This window comes from Chamaea fasciata, unplaced genomic scaffold (assembly GCF_029207755.1).
Source record: "Chamaea fasciata isolate MVZ Bird 193981 ecotype frontalis unplaced genomic scaffold, bChaFas1.0.hap1 SCAF_5, whole genome shotgun sequence".
Lineage (NCBI taxonomy): Eukaryota > Metazoa > Chordata > Aves > Passeriformes > Sylviidae > Chamaea > Chamaea fasciata.
This window is the reverse complement of record NW_027094090.1, coordinates 32,917,691-32,928,712: the sequence shown is the minus strand read 5'-3', so window position 1 is coordinate 32,928,712 and position 11,022 is coordinate 32,917,691. Positions and strand designations below refer to the sequence as shown.

Here is an 11,022-nt window from a genome sequence, read left to right as displayed (position 1 = left end):
TCGGGTACAAGTGTCATCTACCTCTTAAAAAACAGAACATTAAAGCTGGACCAAACAGTGACATGTAGAGTCATATTTTACAGGGCTCTTTTCTCCTGTAGAAATTGAAGAAAAAACCACAAATAAAACACCTTAATCAATACTTAAGAAAAAAAAATTAAGAGTCTGAAACAGAAAAAAAAAAAAAAGATGGGTTAGTTTTATTTGCTTGAGTTTCTGAGACAATAGGATACAATATGATAATATTTGCAAATTCCCCCATTCAAATACTATGATGTTCATTAAATGGAACTGGTAATCTTTCCTGAATGCTCTGAAAGCCAAGATCATCAGGCGGTCTCATTATTCAATAACTGAGGCTTTGTAAAGACTATACGATATTGCTGAAAGAGTAAAGATACTACCTCCAGCAATGAGTCCCTTGAAATAATAATTTAAAAAGCCATAATAATAATAATTTGGTACGATTTGGTTCTGCATAATTTTGCATATATTTTTTTGTACTTGGAATAAAATCTTGTTAATCTAGAGTAGCTATCTATCCACTGTAGTTTTTATTCTCAGCTGTGCTAATGGTGATTAAAGGTCCAATGCATCAAAATTATATATTTTTATTAAGTATAGGTATATGTATATAGCCACAAAAATCCAATAATCAGTGTTTGGTCTGATTTGACACTTAGGTTGGAGTTGTCAATAGTCCTTAAAGACTTACTTTTAACTTGCACATCTCTCAGTCCAAGCTTACTTTGAAAACACTGGCTGTTAAAAATGTATACTCTTCAAAATACTGCTGAACAAAAGAGGAAAAAAAGTAAAATAGAAATTTATGTGCTCCTTTGGAAATAAGAGAAAAAAAATGCCACACAAAAAGATTGCAGCTGCCATGAAACATAGAATCATTTCAAATTTTAAGAGAGAAAATAAAGGGAATTGAGATGAGACAAAAAATAGAAATCGGTTTTTAGCAGCATAGTTTTGCATGAATGTTCTTTGGCAGCCTGTATTCTTGATTTTGCTAAGAAAAATATAATAAAGAGTTAAACAATTGTTAGTTTTTAGATACTGGCATGAAATACTGCTATTTAGCACTACTTCAAAGGCGTTGAACTTCAAAGTTACCAATTTTTCTGCCCCCATTCTGGCATTCTTCTTCTGCACCATCTTCTGCTGTTTGCTTGTTCTGTTCTTGAAATTAAAAATAATTTAAAAGTAAAAGGTGGAAAAGAAGTCTTCAAAATTTTGCTGTTCAGATGAATTTGCAGCTCTCTTGAGAGCTCAAACATAGTGTCTAGAGACAGTACTTTGCAGTTTTAAGACAGTATTTTGTAGCTCTTTGAAGGCGTGTAGTCCAATCTGATTGGTAGAGTTAGAGGATGAAAACACAGCATGCATGAGTACTGAGAGACCCTTATTTTTCCTAGATAAGCGTTAGCTGCTCTTCCTGTTCCTAGAAACTCTTGCATAAGTTTCCTTTGTGGACTGTGGTCCTTACAAAGCAGGTGGAATGGGATACAGATGCCAAGATACAATCAGATGCAAACACATTACAGGATGATATAGTAGAAACATGAAAGCAGAGAGGGCCCTAACAATGATATTTCTGTGGCTAAATACAAGTGTCTTCTGCTAGTCAATGAACATGTGAAATTCCACACATCTGCTCTGTCCTTACCTCCAAGGAGAAATACAAGCTACTGCACACCTTAGCTCCCCAACCTCTACTTCTATGTATGTAAACATTTGTACTTTAGTAGCAAAGGTCACAGGAAACTCAGAGTACTGTGGCATAGGAGAAAATGAGGACCTAGATGTTTCTAATGCCTCAGATCCTCCTGTCCCTGCAGATCATTGGAGTATAACTTAATTGACATGTGGGTTTATTATAGTAATACTTACCATATAAAGGGTATTGCAAGAGAGCAACTACTTGAGTGTACTAGGAGTTACCTAAGCACTAAGGTGTTTGTAAATTTCTGAGTGAATCTTAAAATCCTGGCCTTAAAATCAACTAAGAAGAATAGTCCCACCAATTTGAATGGGATTTTGGAAAAAAAGTCAACATAAACAGGATAGAATTAAAAGTGTTTGAGGTATTTTTACACTTAGATATTTATCATGAAGAGGAATATTTTAGTGTCTGAGAAGGATTATCATTGGGCTTTGTGCTAAGGTCCAAAAGGCTATTAATTGGGATACTTCAGTCTGTTTGCAGCTTGATATGAGAATGACCTGCCGGTCATTGTCAGCTATTGTCAGAATTTGCCAGCTGTTGCCTCCTGCAGCCACTGTGGCTACCAGACTTACCTACCTCTGCTGCTACACATGCTTTCTGAGAAAAATGCCAAACTGCATTAATAATATTTAGATTAAGATTTAGTCCAATATTTCCTCTAATGCTAGCTCAAATCCTGAAACTGCAGGACATTTCTTTAAAAAAACCTTGTCTCCACACCTCTCTTCTTCTTTTCCATGAGGACTTTGTGCTGGCAAAGGCCATAAAAGCTCTAGGGACAGAACCAGGCTGATAAAAATCTTAAGGCAGGAGAAAAAAGGCTCTGTGCCTCCATCCTGTGTTGGAAGTTCAGGTGCTCTAGGTTATCCACAGCCTGACTATGAAACTACCCCTTCTCCACTAGATCTGGCAGACACCAGTTTTGGTAGGCAAGGTTGGAACCAGCTGAGTTAGTGGGATCGTACCCAACCAGCAGGGTAAAACCAGCTCTGGGATAGGCAGCTCTATTTCCCTAAGAGGGAGTACAGCAACAATAAAGGCTTGGGGATATCGTGCCTGAGGCCAGGTGCTGTGGCCCCATTTTACTCCACAGGCACTCAACCTTTGGGAATCAGCTGAAGGAGAGCATGAGGCCCTCCAAAGTCCAGTCTGTGGCAGGGAATACAACAAAGGCATTGGGTTAAGCTCAATCCTTCTACTGCCAGCTCCACCACAGACATTGCTGTATCTGGAATTCCCCAGCTTATATATTGTGACGACACCTCTGGGGAAGTTCAGAGTAACTTTCTCATCATGGGTAAAGGGTCAGCAACTCAGAACTGGAGATACAAACCATTTGATGTAAGTAAAGATAAAGTAAAAATAAAGTAAAATAAAGATAGGTAAAACAAGAACAACAGAACAAAATAGAAGACAGAATATATTCTCTCTAACCAGCCTGGTGGTTGAAAAATTGTGCTTGAGAAACCTACAGAGGCTGTGATCAAGTTGTGGCTATATATACCTCCATTTTGAAAAAATGCTTTAGAGGAATGAGGTTTTCTGTCTTTAATTTTCTCAAGATATTAGAGCATTGTGCTCTTGTCCTAGTTCCTGCAAGAAACTGCTGCAAACTTAATGCTCCCAGTATTGGAAATTCACCAGGTATAAGTAAAATAAGAGTCAGTAAGGGACATTGTAGACCATTTGTCTTTTTCTGACCCTCTCTAGGCTCTCATTTTGTGAGACTGAAAGATTTCTCAGAGTGCATTAGCTGAAACATATCTCGAAATTTTGAAGTATCCACCTTCCCTGTGCTCATGACTTGCTATTTCTAAGAGGAGGACTTGTCTCCTTATTGTAGGGGCTCTTCATAGGTATCTATGTATAATCCCACATCTGTAAAAGGGAAAAGGATATAAGGAAATGGAAGCTTTTAAATTTTAGATATATGTTTTCACATATTTTCACAAGTGAAATAAACTTGAGTTGTTGGTAATGCAATTTTGACCCATCCCATCCAAAAAAAATGTATGACATGAGGGTTTCTTGAGAGAAAAATAAAGAATAAAAAGAGGATAATTTTTATTTCAACTGCAGCTATGAGGACAAGCTGTTCTAAGCTGCTTTGGTGGAGTGGAGCAGGCAGTCAGAAGTCAGGCAGTTTCCTAGAAATCCTTCTTTGCTTCTGCTAGGTACCTTAGAACATTACATAGGTCAGATGGTAGTTTAGATCAGTCCATGAGGCTGAAATGTCAACAATAACTCCAACAGCACCATTAATAATTGTTCTGCATTGTCTGCAATCTGACAGCAACTTTCCCAGCTACATCCCAGCTACAGTCCCAGGCACTGCCAAAGGAAAAAACAGAAAGGCCAGCTCTGGTTTGAACAAAGACCTTGCTGATAATTTCTGAGCTTACCAAGAATCATGGAATTTCAGGAAAGGCCGCAAGATGTACAAAATCCTCTACCATTCATTTGTTGTTGCAACTTTACAGCCTGCTCCATGCATTTTCTGCAGCTCTGGAAAATTGAGGACAAAGGAAGAAAATTGCATTTGAACATTTGAAAGGGCACATTAATTGATATATCAAATCAATTATATAATACCCCAAAACACTTTACCTGGCCTGTACCATGGGCTTAGAGCAACTTCCAGTTTAAAGCATGAAGTGAACACTGACAGCCCACTCCCCACAGTGCCCTTTGTGGTTGGTTCTGAAGAGAAACACGAGCTGGGATCTGGTAGATGAAGGTTTGGATGAATTTGTTGATATGAAGAACTTGTTAAACTGTGCACAAGAGAATGAGCACCTTTCCACTACATTTATTCACTATTACATCTAGGCAGGGGTGAAGTTCTGGATATCCCTGCCTGCAGGCATCATCACTACTGGGAGGATCTTCTGGTTTTGTTCAGTCTCCCTGTTGCAGAAAGGGTGACTCTAATTAACCTTAGACTCTAAATACTAAAGAACAAACCACAAACAAACAAACAAACAAATTTTTTTTAAAAATTAGTTGAGATCCCATACACTCATAAGAGCCTTCTAAAGTCCATAATGGTTTGTTTCTGCCATGTTATTTAAATAAGTCTCTAAGGCAGAAACAGTCTGAGGTTTATGAGTACTACCATGAATGCTCAGTGGTCTAATAGAGCTCCTGGATGTTTTTACCTTTGAGAGATGTGGTTTGCTCTGACATTCACAGTGGAAATCTCAAGTGGCCATCCTGCAAGCACAATCCCACTGGATACAAAATTTAGAATACAAATTGCAGTTTTATTTGATCCAAGTGTGGATGCAGGTGAGTCAGAGTATTGATGAGGAGACACAGTATGTCATTTGACTATTTGCTGCTTTTATTTCTGACATTCAAAGGGTGATAGCTTATCTTCTTACGAGGGCCCACTTATATAATAAATCAATAAGAAATGGGAAAGCACTAACCTCATTATTTGTATTCACTGCAAACGGCTTGGCCTAGGTTAACAAGAAAGTCAGTTGGATATACAGTTTCAAATTTTCAACTATTAATGGTCACAAGTATTAATATTACAATTTCTAAGTATTGTGTGGGGTATGGTAGGTTTTCTCTCTATAATTAAAGGAAACAGCCATAATGGCTCACATATAGATAGCAATAATTAATCATGGTTTAAAATTTAAGTAATCTAAGTAATTAGATTGAATGGAATTAGTCGGCTGGTGCCTATCAAAATAGTAAGGCTTAAATTTTGAGTTGTCTTACGGAATAACTGTGTGCAGACAGTATTTGGTGACTTGTGTAGTCACTGAAAATCTAAGCCTCTGCAGCTACTAGAGAAAGGCAGTTTCTGAAGGGTTCAGGTTGCTGAAGGGTTCAAGTTGCATTCAGTACCAAAGGCTCAGGGAAAGCACCTGAGCCACTACAAAAGAAATTAGTTAACTCACTGACCACAGGAGTAAGGATTCTGAATGTGACTGTCTGCACCTGCCTCTATCACCACAATCAAGAAGCAGAGGGATGATGAAACTCATCCTAATCAAAAATGAGTGCAGACAGCACTCTTGTGATACCGTGAAAAGATGTAAGTTACAGTTGCTAACAAACATTCCCATTCATTTCAGATTAAAGGTCAAAATACACTCTTTTAAATGCCTTTCATTGCTCAATGCTGAAAGATACAATAATCTTGCTGCTCAGTATGACCTTTATCATATTTTTTTAGAAAAACCAGTGAATGGGAAGAAAACTTCATACTTCTTAGTACTACTTACTGCCTTTTAAAAAGAGGAGGTAATATATCAGCAATATGCCTGTGTGTTGACTGTTTAGTACTACACATCTTTTTGGTGACTGATGGCACAGGGAGTAGGTTCTCTGGGCCTAGCACTGAGTGGCAAATTAGGAAAATTTTCCTGTACTAAGTAAGAGTAAGAATTTATAGTGGATCATTCTGACTGCCTTATGGATGTATGTCATACAGAAATGAAATTACTACATTCTATTTCCAATACAATTAATTTAGTTTACTTTATTTCATATTAAAAGAACATTCTCCCAAAATGTTTTGGTTTAGTTTAATCAGCCTATTCTAAAAATTAATTCTGATCAAAGTCTTTGAATGTCTTTCAAGCCTATTCTTATTAGTGAGTAGGTATAGAAAAACATTGAAATGTATTCAATATATCAAAATCAGCAGTGAAATCTATCTAAGTAATTAAAAGCAAGAAGTGTTTATCTTAAAATAATATTGGATGTAGGAATATAGAGGTAGCAAAATGTTATAACAGTTCAGTGGCTACCTTCATCAGAGTTTGGCCATCGCTGCCTCAATGACTGAATGTGAAGCAACTTGGTTTACTGACAAAATCTCTCATATGATTGTGCCACTGAGAGGCTGTGGAATAAAACTGCTTTTTCATTTGCTCTCTGAGAGTGTCTGATCTCTGCCCATGGCGTGGAGAGAAGCAAATATAATGACCTGTTCGCTGCCTGCTAACTGGTTCTTTCACAGTTGATCTGTGCAGGGAAGTTCTTCCCATAAAAGGAAGAATATTTTTTTTTTCATTCTCTCTGAGGTTCCTTTAGACACCTGCTAATCTTGCTTTACATGTCACTGTGCCAGCAGACATCTCACCAGCTTGACTTGACCTTTTTGTGCAGCCTGGCATATAAGGAAAGGGTTTGGCCATGGGGACTGCTGTTCTCCAGGGTCAAACAGGCTCTACCACTGCCTTGTATATGGTACATTAATATATCTGCTTTGGTCCTCTACACGTGATTCAGGATCAACACTGAACGCAGTTACTTAATATCACTTTTCCTGCTGTTTTTTGAGAGTAACTTATCAGAAGTTTCCTACTTTATCAAAATTAATGCAGAAGTCCCTGTAGTCATTTTGCTCAGTGTTTACTTCATGGCTCACACTCTGATTGATATTTTTGCCCTACAAACTTACTCATAAAGACATTACTACTACATACTGTTTTGCTCACCATAAAATAATATATCACCTGCTTTTAAGAATATTTTGTTTAGAATATGTTTTTGTGCAAAGAATACTTTGAATCCTGGTGTATTTATTCTTACTGTTTAAACTTCTCCTTTGGGTGTAATATTTCCAGTCTAAACAGAGTAACCTTTCCATAGTTCTAATAGAATTTGAAAATACAGAGAAATTACTTATAGCTTAGAGTTCACAAGTCTTTTCCTTCTAGTGTGGTGTCTGAGTCCATAATAGCTGTCAGTCTGTGAGATCAACTGCATCATAATGATGTTACTGGTTTTCTAAAAGACACATTTATAAAATAAATTTTCTACTGGAAAAAAGTTAACCAATGTAAACCCATTTGATCAAAATTAACACTTTCAAGTTCATACTTAAAAATATATTTTCATATTTTGGTCAGGGAAAATTTGGATTGGAAAGAATATTGGCACACTTACCTTTAAACTGATTTTGAATTCTAATAATTTCTGGCCAAACTGTAAAGATGTCATACCACTTTCTGCTAAGGTATGGACCCCTTCCAAAGAAATGTGCCCTGGTTTTTATTTCTCCAAGACACAAACATTCCGACACATCTTTAGAAGTATGACCAGGTCAACAAGTTTGACTTTTATTCAGTATTTGAGATTACTTTTACACTACTGAATGCAAAGTTTAATTTTTTTTTACTACAGCAAAAGATCTGTCGAGACAATAACAGGGCTTAAGGAGTTTCAGTCATCAGGATTTTCTGATGTCAACTTGCTTTGTACCCTCTCGGAAGCTGCAACCCATAATGGCAGTTTGAGAATAAAGATTGGTCCTCATCTGTGTGGCACAGAAGATACTTCAAACACCTTGCCTCAACACTTGGGTTATAATGACAACTGATCCCTATTATTTGCTTGTGTTGCTGAGTCATATGCTGGAGCTCTACAATAAAGAAGCCTTCAGCTACTTAGAAAGTAATTGGATTTTAATTTTTCAGAATGTTTTCTGGATTTTTTTTTTTCATTCCTGTTGGGATGCAGGCTTTGCCACGCCTTGCATAGCCCCATTTGGTACTCCAGTGTGAGGAAGAGAGTAACTCATAGGTAGTGACTGCTGTGAAGGGGTTGAACCTTCACTGTGCAGTTGCAATGACAGAGGGGTTAAAGTCAACCAAGTGAGGAAAGAGGGGAGGAAAGTTCCCCCTCATGATGAGTAGGGGACCAATCTCACTGCTCTAAGACTGTTTGATTGCTACACTCTTTCTGGAACAGTGTGTCTTCTTCACTGACATTGCAAGGGGTTTCACCATAACTGTTCCTTGTTTTTAGCAGACGACGGTAGCCTTGCTCTGGTGCCTGCTTTGCTCTGCTCCCTGTGCTGCAGAGACTGGATGACCCTGCAGACATCCAGATGTTGAATGCAGTGGCTCATGCAAAGCATCAGTGCTGCAGAGATGCTCAGTCACAGCTGTTAAACTGGCGGCAACTCCAGGCAGATTGTTTTTTGGCAAAATTACCCCCTTAACTTGTACTTTCACTTGTGGCTGCTGAAATCTCCAAGTTCTTAATTATTTGTTATTTTTCCCCCTCCTCAGATGAATTCTTTAGAGCATTACAGGCAACAGTCCTTTTCTGTTGATTCTGTTCAAACTCAGAAGCAATCAGAATATAGTCATAAAATTTACTGACTGCAGTCAGTAAAATAAAGGTTACAAGTCTTTAAGTGCAGCAAGTACTCAAATACAATCATTTTTTTTAATAACTTCTGGATGAACTGAGCTTCAATAATTTGTGTAAAAGTAATGAATGCTTGATTCCTTTGGGTATCACAGTGTGGCACAATTGGTCCAAAAGATGTTATTAGTCCCAGTTCTGTCTTTTTTCATTTTAATGTATTTTAATGCAAATAGTTGTTTCAGAAAGCCTGAGAAGACTTAACCGTGAGAGTCTGTAAACCCAAAGAATACCACTGCATGCTGTTTTGTAAAAGAGGGCTGGATCAGAGGTAAAAGTTAGCTGTAAGCAGGTTAATTTGGAGGTTGGATTGAAGGTGTTATAACAGAAATCTTGTTGTGAAAACTAGGCAGGTGATAGAGAAATTAAGGAGAAGACATGGGAGGTTTTATGTTTTTACTTTCAGGAGCTGCTCAGGGTACCTACAGGGCACAAGCAACTGGCACAAAACAAACCAGGGTTATTTCACTTTGGAGATTTTTGTTTATTACAAACAGAACTAACTAGATGTTTTACATGAGACATTTCACATCAAGAACTGGAAGTCTTCCCTATCCTGATTTTTAAAGTATAGAGCAGTAAAATAAATATTTATACTTACACACAGCAAATTTTAAGAATTACCTCTGCTTCAGGGCTGACTGAAAGAGAATAGAGTAACATTATAAATGTCTGTTTCTAAAAACAGTCACGTGTCCTAATGATTCCTCTTGCAAAATATCTTCATCCTTCCTTACAAGGTCTTCAAACACTTAATCTTGTAAATGATAACAGATACTGACTACTATCTTCTTGGAAAGACAGTTCAATAAAGGAGTCTTGCAGAGCTGGTGATCCACAGTAATTTTTATAATGGAAAGATTTATACCATGTCTAAGTAGCCATCCCTTTCTATTTTGTATGTTTTACCTCCTCCTAAAACTAGAGGTCTGCTTGATATGTATCGTGACATTGTAACAACACCATGTAATTGGTAACAGCCTCTAAATTTACTGATTTTGTAAATGTTAATGAAAAACACCTGATGCCACCATGAGGAGGAGGAGGAGGAGGAGGAGAAGGAGAAGGAGAAGGAGAAGGAGAAGGAGAAGAAGGAGAAGAAGGAGAAGAAGGAGAAGAAGGAGAAGGAGAAGAAGAAGAAGGAGAAGGAGGAGGAGGAGGAGGAGGAGGAGGATGATGAGGATGAGGATGAGGATGAGGATGATGAGGATGATGAGGATGATGATGGTGATGATGGTGATGATGGTGGTTGCCAAGTTTATCAACTGCAGGTAGGGCTTTGCTTTCTTTTCTCATATGCATTACAGACAAAGCAGATTCTTGTCCTTTGGTGGCATGGATTTGAAGGTGGGATCTTGGATTATCAAGGTTATAAATGGTTTATAAAGAGATAACCAGTGATTAATAATTGTTGATAGCAAGCTGTGAGTTTCAGCAGTATGTTTTAGACACCTTAGTGGAAAATGCTCAAAGTCTGTGATGGCCAGCCTTTTGGCCAAGAACGTATCAATGTTTTTGAGTGACAGATAAGAGTCACATGCTCCTTTATGTTCCCTCTGTGGCAGGAGCTGGACCATGAACGTGGGCATATGCTGGTCCATTCAGTGGAGCAGGGCTGCCACCCTTCCCTGGGGCTCTGGGCAGCTGCAGGACAGAGGCTGTCTCCCAGTGCTGGGTTTGCAGTGCAGCTTTCTTCTGTGTTGCCTACACCAGGGAGGGAGGCAGCCACCATGCAGCATTCACATTTTTCTCCTGGTCCCCATCCATCCTGGGAGACCTCCAGGAGCGAGCAGGATGGATGCTAGACTTGCAGAATTCCCTGTCAACAGTGCCCCAGGTTGAGACACTGACTCACCATGAATTCTTTGAGATTTCCAATGAAATTAATTGCTGCTGATTATTCCCTAAACCAGACAGATTATTTGGTTACTATTCTTTAGAATCAATTTTAAATACACATAAAAATGGAAACTTAAACATGACCCTTAGTTGCTACAGCATTGTCTTTCTATTCCCACAATATATAATACATTAATCAGATCAGTCTGCTATGTTATGGTCCATAAAGTCACCTGTCAAGATGAATGCAGAGAAAATACTTTTTACTT

At 38.1% G+C, this 11,022-nt stretch overlaps 1 long non-coding RNA gene across 1 annotated transcript; it reads right to left on the bottom strand.

The window, feature by feature from the left end:
* Positions 1–3,923: 3,923 nt before the first annotated feature.
* LOC136290184 (uncharacterized) lies at positions 3,924–4,949 on the bottom strand. The gene is made up of 3 exons (XR_010721032.1): positions 4,894–4,949; positions 4,343–4,642; positions 3,924–4,240 (listed from the first exon to the last, which is right to left on the bottom strand). It is a non-coding gene; the product is annotated as an uncharacterized lncRNA (long non-coding RNA).
* Between the last annotated feature and the right edge of the window lie 6,073 nt (positions 4,950–11,022).